Here is a 13997-nt window from a genome sequence, read left to right on the forward strand (position 1 = left end):
GGAAGACATCCTGGTTATAGCAGTGGTTAATGGAGTGTTGACAAGTGTTACTCAGCCTTGATTAATAGATGAAGTCTTTGGGCCTTAAAGGAGGAGGGGCAAGAGAGACAAGTGTTACCCAGTCCTGTAATCATGAAATTATGGTTGTGTATAAATATGTTACATCAGCTGAGAATCTCCCATACCACAGTAATGATATTATGCAATGTTATGTCACAGGCCACCAGTTGTTTGGCAAATGAAAATCAAGCAGAAAATTGAATGATCCTCATCGTGTTAAGGAGCTTCACGTCCAAACCCAGTGGTTTCCACTTAACCTTTGGCCAGCTTTGGTCCAAATAAGCTGTTTGAGCTGTAATGGTTCTTGAGCAAACAACCATGTGCTTGCACTTCTTGCGATTGCTTTATAATTGTATAGATTTGATAAGATATCAAAGTCCCTGGTCACAGTGTGTGTGGTGGATACTCGCCAGGGGGTTATCTTACCATCCTGACGCCATAGTACTGAGGTTGGAATATGTGATGTGCTGATGGGATGACATGGAGACATTTTGCTCTCTACCAGGGACACTCTGCCCCCTTGTGATGAACACTTCACAACACACAAACGGACATTGTTTTTTAGCAGGGGGCTTTTTGTTTTGAATTGATATGGCTTTGCTCAGGTGCAAATGCTCTGTGTGTAACAATGCCTTTATGGATCTGTACAGTATATGGTTCTACCTGCATTTGATATTTTATTATTATTATTATTACTTTATTTGACAGTCAGAGAGAGAGAGACAAGAAGGCATAGGAGAGAGAGGGGGGAGGAAACGCAGCAAACGAGCGCAGGCCGGACTCGAACCCGGGTCACTGCGATAAGGACTGGGCTTTTACGGCACGTGCTCTACACGATGAGACACCGGGATGCCCCTGCACTTGATAAATTTAAGAAATGCTTCTGCTTAAGCCAAGGATTCAAATATGATTGTATTGTTTTTAACTTTTTTCTTCTTTTTACCTCAGACATGTTTCTATCATTCTATTTCCCCCCTGACCAAAATCTCAGATAAGTTTCAGTCTGAAACAGTCTGAACATTTACAGCTGTATCCTGCTTTACTTCCCTTACCAGTGTAGGAATCAAAAATAGACATGTGGGGGCACCTTGGGACAAGGAACATAATGATTTGCATCACGCCTTTTCTGGGTAGGGTACAATGTATATGGGGTCATATGAGCTGGATAAAGTCTATAATATAATAGGTATATAAAAGGTATATATAATATGTAAATATAATAAGCAGTCCACAAGTTTACAAGTGTGTGTGTTGAGGAGGCTGGAATATTGTTTAGGTGATGATGACGATACAGTGTGACTGTGCCATCATCATATACCAATGCTAATAAGCTTGATGGTTTATCTTGTTTACACAGTGCAGTTCCACAAACTGACACCAGAGAGGCCAAATGAGATTTGATAGTATGTTTCACACACTGGGGAAACCAGACTGGAAGTCACACAGAGCAGAGTGTGTTCTGACACTTTAATAAACAATGCTGTATAATTACCCTCACCAGTTTTGGAGTTATTTAGTATTTCAACATTTCTGCCTTTGAGAAATGGTTTGACGGTATATCTGTTTAGTGTAGGTGCACAATAGAAATTGCACTTAGCCTACATATCAATTAATGTATAAATTAATTGCATATTTTACCTATAAGGATTCTCCAATGTATCAAAACACTCAAAGTGAGAATGAGTCTTTTTTCCTCAGTTAATTTTGTAAGTATAATAATAATAATAATACTTATATTTGTATGTACTTTTTCCTCACATTTTGCTTTGGTTCTACTTTCAATAAACTTCTAACATTGAGTGAATAGCCAATACACTTTAAATAAGTAACTGAAAGACAAAATTGCAGGAATACCTGCATGAGAATGAAGTTCAAACTAGACATCCCTTTAAAATGACACTGTCATAATATGACATTCCCCTCCAGTCATAGGGTTATGAAATAGTTAAACATTCACCAGGCAGTGACTTTTCCATAGTTACTCCATCCATTCCCTGCAGCCTGGATGTGAACCTGAAGCAGGAGAGGAAATGAGTCAGTCTAGAGTAGACTCTAGAGTTAATGAGCACTGTTAATTTGCCCCCTAATTAGCACCTTATAGCCTACTTCTGAAACTCCTCTCTCTAAAGGGAGAATTGTTGACTCCTGTGGGTGACCCCCCCGTCCTGTGATGCTTCACAAAGACTTTTAAAATGTAATGCTCAAAAAGAATGTAGCTATAGATGACCATCCTTTTTCTCTCTCTCAGATTAAATCGTGTCCTTTGCTCAGAAGTTCAGTGGACCAAGTTTTTCAAACAGGGAACCTCACGTCACTGGTCCAGATTCCTTTTCCTGTGAGCCTCCTTGGACGCTATAATAAAGAAATTCGGAGGGGCAGAATCGATAGCCTAGTTTCTAATAACAAAATTGTAGTGCCCATTGTCAGGAGACAAACGTGGCGGAAGTTGGGGAATTCCATATTAAACGATGGTGTTTACAGCTTCAGACGGTTTAGTGTACCTTGTTTCCCTTGCGACAGCCTACTTTGTCCCATCCGTTCCCATCAGGCAAGGGACCGCTGAGATTGTCCCCATTCCTCCGAGGTGTCCTGTGCTAGCCCCAGCGTTGACGTCACCAGCCGGACCACTGTAGTGTTGGCCAGAGCGAGCTGCGTCAAGCTTGTCAGAGACAGCAACATTTTACCGGAAGGTAGGCGGGGTTTCCTTAAATATAAAAGGACGTCCTCTTGACACTTCTGAAAAAAAGACAATACAGTAGATGATGCTGGCTAGGCTAAAGTAGCCTGAGTGCATGCACCGCAACGGAAACTATCAATACACACTTTTCAATAATTGCATTAAACATGGAGTGAAATGAAACTGTACCCAGCAAACATCGTCTTGACCGCGACGTCACCAGACGATATAATTGTGGTTTGGCATCTACCCAGAAAGTCTGACGTTCTCTCCACGTTCCTCCAAAGTAACGTTTAGACTGTCACTTCAAAACAAAAAATATTGATCTCATATTGCTTTGAAAACACCACATGTAGGTGTCTTTTGTGTTTTTGTTGAATAAAATTACATTTGATTGACAATTTACCTGTTGTGTGATCAGATAGTCACAGTGTGACATGCACTCCACGTGCAATGACGACTTTTATTGAACGCCCTTGTCTTTTTTTAATGAGAAAACACGTTTATGTCATATAAGTGCCCATAGCAAGTGTCTCTTATTGTATTTATCACAAACTTCTTGAATCCTGTGGTGTATCGTCCCATTTCTCTTGTCGTAACTGAACGCATGCAGTCTTGTGGGTCTTGGGTGTGCTGTATGCTGTCTGCTAAAATGGTCAAGTCACGTTGGTTACATTATCGTAAATTATATAAATATACCTGTCTCATCGCTGGTTGGAATCATGAAACAGAATTAGCAAGGCAGCTAGCCTAGCAATGCAATTTCCAGTAGGGACCGTGACGTCAAAATGCTAAGTTCTCAATGTTAAGGATCTCTATATATGACCAAATCCGCATTCTTTTTACAACAAAATCCGTAGCCTAATGGATAAGACACAGGACTCCGAAGCGGGCGCCGTAGGTCATATATATTTTTTCTTTCGATGTAGCAAAAATCGTTGAATCTGGACATACAGTACGCTATATGCAACGTTGCTGCATGTATTTGTATCTGAATATCTGAGCCGTTGTGGGAGCGGCATATTTCAACGTTGTGGAGAAGTAGAGGAATTACGTTGCTACGATTTCCATTCTGGATATATAATTAGACCCTGACTAGATGTAGTGGTTTGACCTAGAGCACACGGTCGTTATACGTGAAAATGTTTGCTGGGTAAGCAGGCCTACAAGAACTATAACAAAGACTAGCCGTGACACACAATAAATAATAAAAAAATCATTTAGGGAACCCCTTTATAGTTATGTGTCACGGCCAGTGTTGGGGGTAACTCATTACAAAAGTAACATAATAATGTAATATACTTTTAGCAGTAACTCAGTAATATAACTTATTACTTATAGGATTTCAGTAATATTATACGAGTTACTTTGTCAAATAACTCAAGTTACAAATTGAGTTAATTTTTTTAAATCAAAGCACATATTTAAATAAAGATACAATCATTTCCTAATCAAACTGTCTGTTTTTATGCAAATAACCACTTCAGATGACAATAACAAAGGAAAAGAATAACATCTAGAATTTTGGGTTGTTTACACTGACTTAAATGCTGTTGACATTATTTTTCGGGATGGTCCCGGGGCAGCGATGTCATTCTGCTGCTGCTGTTGTTTTGGTGAAAGTAATGCAAAAGTAGTGTAATAAGTAACGAGTTACTCTACACAGACAGTAATATTGTAAAGTAACTTATTACTTTCAAATGAAGGTAACTAGTAATATGTAGTATATTACATTTTAAAAGTAACTTGCCCAACACTGGTCACGGCTAAGAAAAGACAAAACAAACTGGCTACTGTATTGAATGGTGCACTGCATTTTGTATTTAAAATTAACTTTTATTTTGAAGGTTAGGATCGGAAGTCTTTTTTTATTCTGGCCGGCTTGACACTGGTGATTGAGGTGGTGTGTTGTGTTGGAGTGGAGGCAGCCAGCCTGCGTCGGAAAAACAAGAAAGGATAGGTCGAATAGCTTAGTTTAGATTTTTTAAACAAATAAGAAACTGTGACACCGAAGATTATGTGGATTTGACGTTTATTTTTGTCGCTTTTCCCTGGGCTTACTTTCTTCTTTGTACAGGGGTTTTTCATTTGTGCGTGTCTGAGTGTGGTTGCCCATTCTCACTGGAGTGAACACTAAGGTAAGCTTCAAACGGCAAACGAACTATGCAAGTTGGTAACGTTATGTTGGACAGGCTACCTCGCACAGAAGTGTTGTTTGTATGTGTCTGCTTTGTTTTGCTGTCTTATTTGTAATGCAAACTGCAAACAGTCGCCAAAGTTGGGACAAAATGGAAGCTTCACGCGTCTCACTTGGAAGATTTTATTATTTGGCGCTGGGTCTTTGTCCACTCAGATGTGAGCAACGTTAGACAAACGAGCTATGACCAGATTTTGCTTTGCATTTGGACAGTTCCATTAAACACCTTGTTGTGTATGGTTTAATTTCGATTAAAGATATGCGTAGGTCGGTTTACATTTGTCCACTCTTTCATTGACAATATTTGTGCTGGAGCCTGGACCACTTCGTGTCAGCTAGGCCTATCCTTACAACTGCTGGCTAACTTCAAATGGAAATGTTTTAGGCTCACGTCTCTGTTAACAGATCTGTTGTAGTTTTTAAATCTGTATTTACTTATCTTATATTTGCTTCTCTTTTACAAGTGTGCGTTGTGTATAGCAGAACATCCGGTAGAGAATAGATACAATAGCTTACTACTGACACAATTAAACCATCTCACTTGCTAAACACACCAGATGGGTGACTGGTACCACACACATTGAGCTTGTCAAGTTTTCTAACGTTAGTTATAGGGGCTACATATCAATAGCATGTCCCCCACCCTTTGTTACAGGTCAAAATCAAAGCCAATCACTACTAAAAGTCTAAATTCCAAGGAATGGCTCGTTATATATTAATTTCTGGATGGAACTGCTATGCGACATGATCAAAAGAAAAACCCAGTTGAACACCCAATTCCTATGAAGTCATTTATGAGAGGCAGGTAGGGGAGACGAAGAGGCCTTTATTTCTCTGATTTAATCACCCTGGAGGAGTGACTCTGGTACAGCTAGACTGTAGTTCATGCTGCAGGTACAGTTTCATGCCACACCTATTTTGCTGTCACACCCTCCTGTAAGTGTTCTAGGACAAGGTTCGCTTAGCAATGACAGAACCTCCTAAGTTGTGACAGGTATGTGGAAGGCTGAAGGAAGGCCTGTGGACTGGACTGCCGCCGGTCTATAATTGGGTTTAGTTTGTTGTTGAACTTCATTCAATTGAACCTATTCCGTTTATCTGGCTTCAGACCGCGGTTTAGTCTTTTGTTGAAGCAAATATAGGTTAATAGGCCACAGGTTCACCACACAGCCTTTCAATATGTCAAGTTGAGCTGTCATCCATTTAGGACTACTAGTTGCTGGCTGTAGATGTTCTGAGTCCTGGGGGTAGATTATGTGGGAAAGGTAGGTTTTCTTGGAGTTAAATTGAATAAACAAGACATTATTTTGAATATTTAACTCACAACAGTGCTGGGAAACTGTGCACCTTTTTTGCACCTTTTTCTGTGTGTAAGTAGGTCAGGCTGCATGTACTCAGGGAAGTGCAGATTCTTGAAAATCTCGTAGGCGTAACAATGTAGACCTGCTTATTCCTAGGAATCATCATCATCCTTCCCTCGAGTGTTTGTAGCTGCATTTGCCAGTAAGAAAATGCCACCAATCAGTTACATTTTATTTTCTGCATGCCGGCATCTTTTGCTCATCATACCTGGTCGATACATTGGCTGGTGCAGATAACCAAGGTGGTACTGCATTTTTGTAATGTGAAAGTGACAAGTGTGTAATTAAAATAATAAGTAATAATAATCTCATCTCACTACTATATAATAAGGCGGAGGGGTGCGCAAAGCACATCGCTAGAAATGAGCGTGCACGCAATAGTTCTAGTAGTCGTGTGCGATGTCAACCAATTAACCACTGCGATGGATCCACAGTGAAACATCACGATGGACGATGGCATCTAATGCCATTTGGCTGCACCACTGCAATGCACGTTCACGTTTACAGCAGGACAGCTGAGCTCTACATGATGAGACCAGCTGGCTTTGATAGGCTACTACTACAGCACAGAGCCAGGCGACTCAAGCAGTGGCTGTCACTACCAGCAATATTGAGCGGTCGATGTCCTCGTCCATCGTGCCAACCCTAATTTCTAGTAATAATAATAAGGCATATTGCTGTACATACAGCGGTGGGCTTGTCGTACCCAAAACCAGTGGTTCTCAAACTTTTTCATGTCAAGGACCCCTACACTGACACAAATTAGACCACAGACCCCCATTCAATAAGATTTTGTCCCAGGGTCCCTCCCCCATCTGATAAGATTTTTGCTTTCAGATGTTTATTACAGAAAGTGTATAAAACCCATGAGGATAGTAGTCATACATTCTGTCATTGTGTTACTTATGGATCAAATTACAGTATAGGTCAAATAAATCATTCTGCTTTTTACTGGGGATCCCCTGGAACCCCCTCAAGGAGTCCCCGGACTGCACATTGAGGACCACTTGACACACAATTGACTGCTCAGACATGTAAATACACCTTAGGGCTGGGCGATTAATCGAATTTTAATCATGATTACGATTTGGGCTGTCCACGATTATGAAAACAAGATAATCGACATCAAACGATTTTGCGGCTCTTGTCACTCTCGTTCTGTCTTGTGTTGTAAATCAAGCGCACCCCTTCCTTTGCTCTGCCCCTCTCTCAAAGTCCAAAGCACACCGTTTCGCTTCAGCTCGAGTTGTGAATGACTGTCATGTGAAGAGCCACGGCACGTTTCTCCTCCCCGCTTATTTCCGTGGTAGCACAAGAATAAGATGACAGAAGTCACAGAAAGAGAGCCGCTGGTCGAGAAGAGAGGTAAAACAACGTATGTGTTGTGGAAACACTATTTTCGCTGAGTCAGACAAACACGGTGCGGCTGCACCCCGCAACACGACCGCTCTCCCTCTTTGTTTAATCACTTGAAATCCACTCACAAAGTGGTCTATGACCAAGCAATACACGCTAAATGAACAAAAAGACAAAGCCCCATCTAGTTACTCCTGCCACCGCAACACAGTCATCGATTCAGGACACTCTTTACAATGCGACCGCATATTCAACAGCTAATGAGCTCACAGATAAACATTAACAATAGCCGCCCTATTATGAACCTAAACGTGTTATTGTAAGTCGCTTTGGATAAAAGCATCTGCCAAATGAGTTATTTAATGTAATGTAAATGAATGTTACTCAATATCGTTCTCATTTGGTTAGTTTTGATGAAATATGAAAGCACTAATTTGCTGTCTGCAACATGTCCCGACTGTTTTCATTTCACTTAATTAAACAACGGTAAATAAATAACGTTTTCACTGATTGATCACAGATCACACGTCATTTTCTGCGACACTATTTTGGCTAGTGTGAGGTTTAAGGACTACTAGTTCAGATGTTTACCAACATATTGAATGTAGATTAGTTGCAGTTGGTTGTGGCAGTTCACTGCAACATAGTAGGCCTACACTGTATATTTATTTTAGTTTTTATTTTATTTCTAAATCTTTGCACTTTCATTATTTATTTTCACTTATTTATTTATTTTCAATTATATCTAAAATCCAAAGACATCCAATGTTAAAAAGAAAAGCCAGTGTCAATGTTCAATAAATTCATGATGTTCTCAATGTCAATGAGTAATCGTGTTAAATAATCGTGATCTCAATATCAATCAAAATAATCGTGATTCTGATTTTTGCCATAATCGAGCAGCCCTAATACACCTTATAAGAGTTTATGGCAGTGGTACACACAGTGTATTATGCAATCACATAGTAATTATTATAAATTGAATAGTAGGCAATTTTAAGGGTAAAATGTAGGCTAATGTAAGAAGACTAAGGTTTTAAGGTCGAGTGCATCATCCTCTTAACATTTTATGTTCCTTACTAGATTTGGTTTCTCTTGGAAAATGGACCCTAAATAGATTTAAATGTCACTTTAAAACTCTTAATTATGGTGCTTGAGACTTCTGGGGTTTTTAAGTTCACAGTCCATCCTTTGATATTTAGTGGTTTCTTCTTATTCCACTGAAACATATTGCTTCATCACATGTTCGTGGCTTCAGCCACACATTCTACATAGCTCTCTGAGCGTCTCAAGCAAAATAAGACAACTCATTTGGTTTTATAGCTTCATGACAAATTACCTCTTCTGTGTTGATTCTCTATTATTTCTGATTCTACAGTCTCCAAACATGTTCCCAGTGGACACAGCCGCTTAGGGAAACAATGGTTTTGGTGGCTAGCGACTTTTCTCTGTGTGATGATCGCCCCCTTAGAGAGGAGAAGAAAAACAAGTGCAGGCACAGATGGACAGTTAGGACACATGGAGCGATGTTTATGAAGAGCATCACAGTGGGAGGGAGAAAAAGGCCATCCTATTGTCATTTTAATAACACGTCTCTCTAATCGTCTGTAATCTGGGGAATGGCAGCCATTAAACTGGCAGTAGATACAGTACAGTGAACCCCGATACTATAACCCCATGACCCCAGAGGAGAAAGAGGCTTTGTGCTCCCATTGAGCAGAAGGGAGGGACACATTGACTGCAATTCCATGGACTGCAATAATCCAACTATTGACCTTAATCTAAATAATAAAACAAATATTTTGATTAATGCGTTGACATGAGTTGCTTATAGAATATTCCATTCATATTCCTGTTTACATGCTACACAGCAGACCCATTAATGACTGAAGGATGCAAGAGTGCTGCCGGCTTGGAGTGTCGACTCGCCATAGTAAGGAGTTTGAGGCCGTGTGTCCATATAGCTTCTTTTTCTGACAGTTAAACGCTGGAAAAGGGCTGTGGAGAGCTGATCCCAGCACACAAGATGCAAGGCAGAAGATTGAAAATAACGTTAGCTCAGCAGCGGTAGCTAGCTTGATAGCTAACAGCTAATAAGCTGACAACACACACACAACACAACACAACACAACACAACACAACACAACACAACACAACACAACACAACACAACACAACACACAGTGATTTAGCACAACACTCACCAGAAATATTAAGTGTCTACTGTCTAGCCAATCTGCTCCTACAATTGAGCCTTTCTGTCTGTTGTGATAGTTTCTCCATATGATTAATTGCCTGAAAAGCAGTGCTCAACACCAGCGCCTTTCTGAAAAGTTCAGATATTTTCAGCTGGAAACGCTGGGAGCCGGCGCACAAAAAAGCCGGAGCGCTCTGAAAAACAACACTGGGCGCAGCGCACTTTCTCTAGTCTAGACGGTTGTATGCGCCCGCATACGCTCTCCCTTCATTGGAAACAACTGAAAAAAGACGCTGGAGCTTAGCAAAAGAAGCTATATCGACAGACACAGGCCCTAACAAACCAGTTACATGTCCTATGGATTCTACATCAAATTAAGACATTACGGTTTGCTTTATTTTGTATGTTACATACTTATTGGCCAAGTTATTAGTTAGTTTATGGGCTAGAAATTCTGCCAAAGTATAAATGCTTTGTAAATAAAATAAAATTTAATTAAATACAGCTCATGAACATTTCCAGTTCACAGACATTATCTGGCTCATGGTGCATGCACAATGCACATGTAGCCTACAGTATTTATGTTTTTGTTTAAACTACAAACATAAATAAACGTCAACTTGAAACTGTGTTTTAACTACCACACACAGCCTATAATATTATAGCCTATGTTTATTAAAATAAAATAAAAAAGTGTGTGTAAAATATCGATACTGGGATTTATGTATCGATACTTGTTCCTTCACATGAATATCGATTCAATATCGATATATCGATTTTTTTAACCCAGCCCTAGTCACCAGTCCATCAAGCTATCTGAAATTCGCTGATGACACCACACTCATAGGGCTCATCTCTGATGGAGACAAGTCTATCTCTAGGCAGGAGATTGACCATCTGGTGACTTGGTACAGTCAAAACAACCTGGAGCTCAATGCTCAAAATACAGTGGAGATGGTTGTGGACTACAGGAGGAACGCAGCCCCATCCTCCCCCATCACCCTGGGTGACTCCCCAGTCAACACTGTGGAATCCTTCTGCTTCCTGGGGTCCATCATCAGCTGAGACCTGAAATGGGAGCTGAACATCGGAGCTCTCACCAAGAAGGCACAACAGAGGATATACATGTACTTCCTGCAGCAACTGAAGAAATTCAAAGTGCTAAAGGCAACAATGGTGCACTTCTACACCTCCATCATTGAGTCCATTCTCACCTCCTCCATCACCGTCTGCTATGCTGCTGCTGCTACTCTCAAGGACATCAGCAGACTGCAGCGTATCATCCGCTGTGCTGAAAAGGTGATCGGATGTAACCTGCCATCCCTTGAGGACCTGCACACCGCCAGGACGCTGAAGCGGTCTTGTAAAATCATGGCCGACTCCTCCCACTCCAGACACGGATTTTTTTAAATACTCAGGCAGGCATTTGATTGGCTGTACGTCAGGCACGTGGTGGGATTAATGTGGGCAAAATGGCCGACAGCTTTAGATTAGCTAACAAGCTAATGCTAAGCTACTGATGTTATGAGACATGATATACATTAAAAATATGAGTCAGGGTTTGGGTTTGGGTTAGTTATACCCATGGGTTGGACCCCGAGCCGAGCACTTCCAGTAGGGCAAACAGAATCTGTAAGCCGAGTAGAGACTGTACCTACACCGGCTCAACAACAGGCCAGAATCCCCCCACTGACATGAACCTACCCCCCCGGCCCCCCATCATACATCACTTTAAATCCATCCTCTGATTCGTGTGTGTATATTGGACTGCACTTTAGATTTTTTTGTGATTTTGTCTTTCTGTATCTTTTGTCTTCTCACTATTCACGTGACCACTACGCTGCATACTTACACTAAGTCAAATTCTTCTGCATTCTTCTTCTTCTTTCTGCGTGGCAATAAGAGTGATTCTGATTCTGAAACATGCATTCAGCATTATGTTATGAGTGTCCTTTTTCATGCAGACGTTATGACTGTATGAAAAAGGACGCTGTATCTCCTATAAGTGGACTTTCAGCTATTATTTGAGTTTGTTTTATCGTGTTGTTTTTAGTGGAGGCATTGGCAGCCCTTCATGCTCTAATTGATTCAATTAAGTGGACATGTCTCCCTTTGGCTCTGTTGCTGTGCACACACACACATGCATACAGACACTCCGTTATCTCACAGAGCATGAGGGCTTTGCTTATCTATACTCCACAGAATGATCCACGTTCCAAGTTCCCCTCGCAGGACCCTGGCCATGTTGTTACAGGCATTATCCCTCTGAGGTCCAGCCTCATTAACGTACTCTCTCACCATGTCTATCCACTCTTCTGATGGCACCAACGCTCTACTTAACATTCACACTCACATTTGGGTAAGGCTCATCTCTAATCAGTGACTATGTTTACATGCACACAATATTCCACTATTAGTCGGAAAATGACTATATTCTGAATGTGTTAAGGGTCATGTAAACAGCATATTCCAGTTGCATTTTACGAATTTGTCCTTTTTACGAATTTAGCATTTTCCGATTAAGACGTGGGTTATTCCACTATTATTCAGGTTTTAGCAGGATTCTTTGATCATGTATACAGCGCATTCGGAATATGCATCTCAATCAGGACGCATCTTGCCTGTTTGCGGTCAGCTGATGTGTGCTAGAAAGTGCTAGAAGAGAGGATATAATCCATCTCTGGCATGCGAAAAGAAAAGCCCACATTTCTGATCGGGAGGAGATGAGAAACATCGATTTAAAGAGAGAGTATAGTGCCCACGGAAGTCCAAAATGCTTGTGAGCCTGCAAGGTAATAATGTAGGCTACTAGCCTACTTTTTATGAAAGACTTGGATGTGCAAATTTCGCAACGCCGAACTTTCCAGCAGCAAGCTCCTGAAATGGACCAGACGATGCTGGTAAGAATAGAGTCAGGGCTGCTGCTCTGTTTATTCTCAACAGAAAAACTCAGCTGATTCGACCTGCATCTCACTCTCTTCCCCCCTCCTTCACGTGTTGGGGAGGGCGAGCTACGGCTGCATGTAAACGGGAATATTAGTGGATTATTTATTTAGTCGGAATATTGTCATTTTCCGAATATGGGCAAAAACCGGAATATTGTGTGCATGTTTGGCAAATCCTCATTCTGTCTAGCCCTCACATTTTTATACCTGGCCAATTATACAGTATATAACTACAAGGGGGAATGCAAAAATGTGCACGTGTCGGTGCCTACTACAATAAAATTCATTTCAATCATGAGCGACCGGTCGGTAAGGTTTAACAAGAGACTTTATTTAGCAAGTGGCGTGCATGGCAAGTACTTTGGCGTATGACTCCATTGTAAGATGTCATTCCTCTTTAGGCGAGAGGGCGGCATCTATTTGGGCTAGAGAGAATCCCCCCCCTCCCGCCCGGGATTCTCCAGGAGTCAAGACTCGTTGGTGGTGGACTGGGGAGGTGGGTGGGGTGAAATGACGGCTTCAGAGGATGGTTTCAGGGGGAATGAACGGCCGCGATGCCGGCTGCTGCTGTGATCCGCCAGAGTGGGGGGTGACATAGAACCCTCGCTATATATACTAGGGAGGACTGACGGCATGCCTGACTGACGTCATGAACTGAGGACAACTAATGTCATGCCTGACGTCACGCTTGGGCTTGACTGACGTCACGGGCTGATCAGGTAATACAGATATGACGGCCTCTCTCTCAGCTTGAAATTTGGTATGGAAACCTCACATGATGGTGCAACATGCTTGTAAAAACATAATATTAGCCCTGTTGACTAATTGTGGTCTAAGTGTAAAATTGTAACAACATAAATCTGTGCGTTTCACAGCATCTTCAGTGTTGACGCTCCAGTGACGTCTTGTGTTTGTGCTGTCAGTGATTGGAATTGTGTCTTTCCAATGATTGCAAATACATGTTGGAGGTTACCAGGTGGCGCATCAGAAATTAAAATGAGAGGCTTGTTTAGGGGTTACAGCAGGGGTCTCAAACCCTGCCTCTGTCTCAATCCCAAGGAAGCATTGTAGCATTTCTACGTAGGAAGTTGAGATCTGTAGGACTGTCTCAATTCAATTGGGAAGAGCACATGGGAAGCATCCTTTTAAAGTACCTTGTTTTGGCCCATTTTGAATGAAGCATACAAGGTGGAGGAGGAAATCCC

General features: G+C 41.3%; 1 protein-coding gene across 1 annotated transcript in view; it reads left to right on the top strand.

Moving 5' to 3' along the window:
* The first annotated feature begins 4660 nt into the window (after window positions 1–4660).
* The window catches only part of nck2a (NCK adaptor protein 2a), a 44720-nt gene continuing 35383 nt past the window's right edge, over window positions 4661–13997 (top strand). Inside the window, exon 1 of the mRNA XM_083638035.1 lies at window positions 4661–4875. The gene's annotated coding sequence lies outside the window, so the exon portion shown is untranslated. The remainder of the gene's footprint in view (window positions 4876–13997) is intronic.

This window comes from Poromitra crassiceps (genome assembly GCF_964638095.1).
Source record: "Poromitra crassiceps genome assembly, chromosome: 6".
NCBI lineage: Eukaryota > Metazoa > Chordata > Actinopteri > Beryciformes > Melamphaidae > Poromitra > Poromitra crassiceps.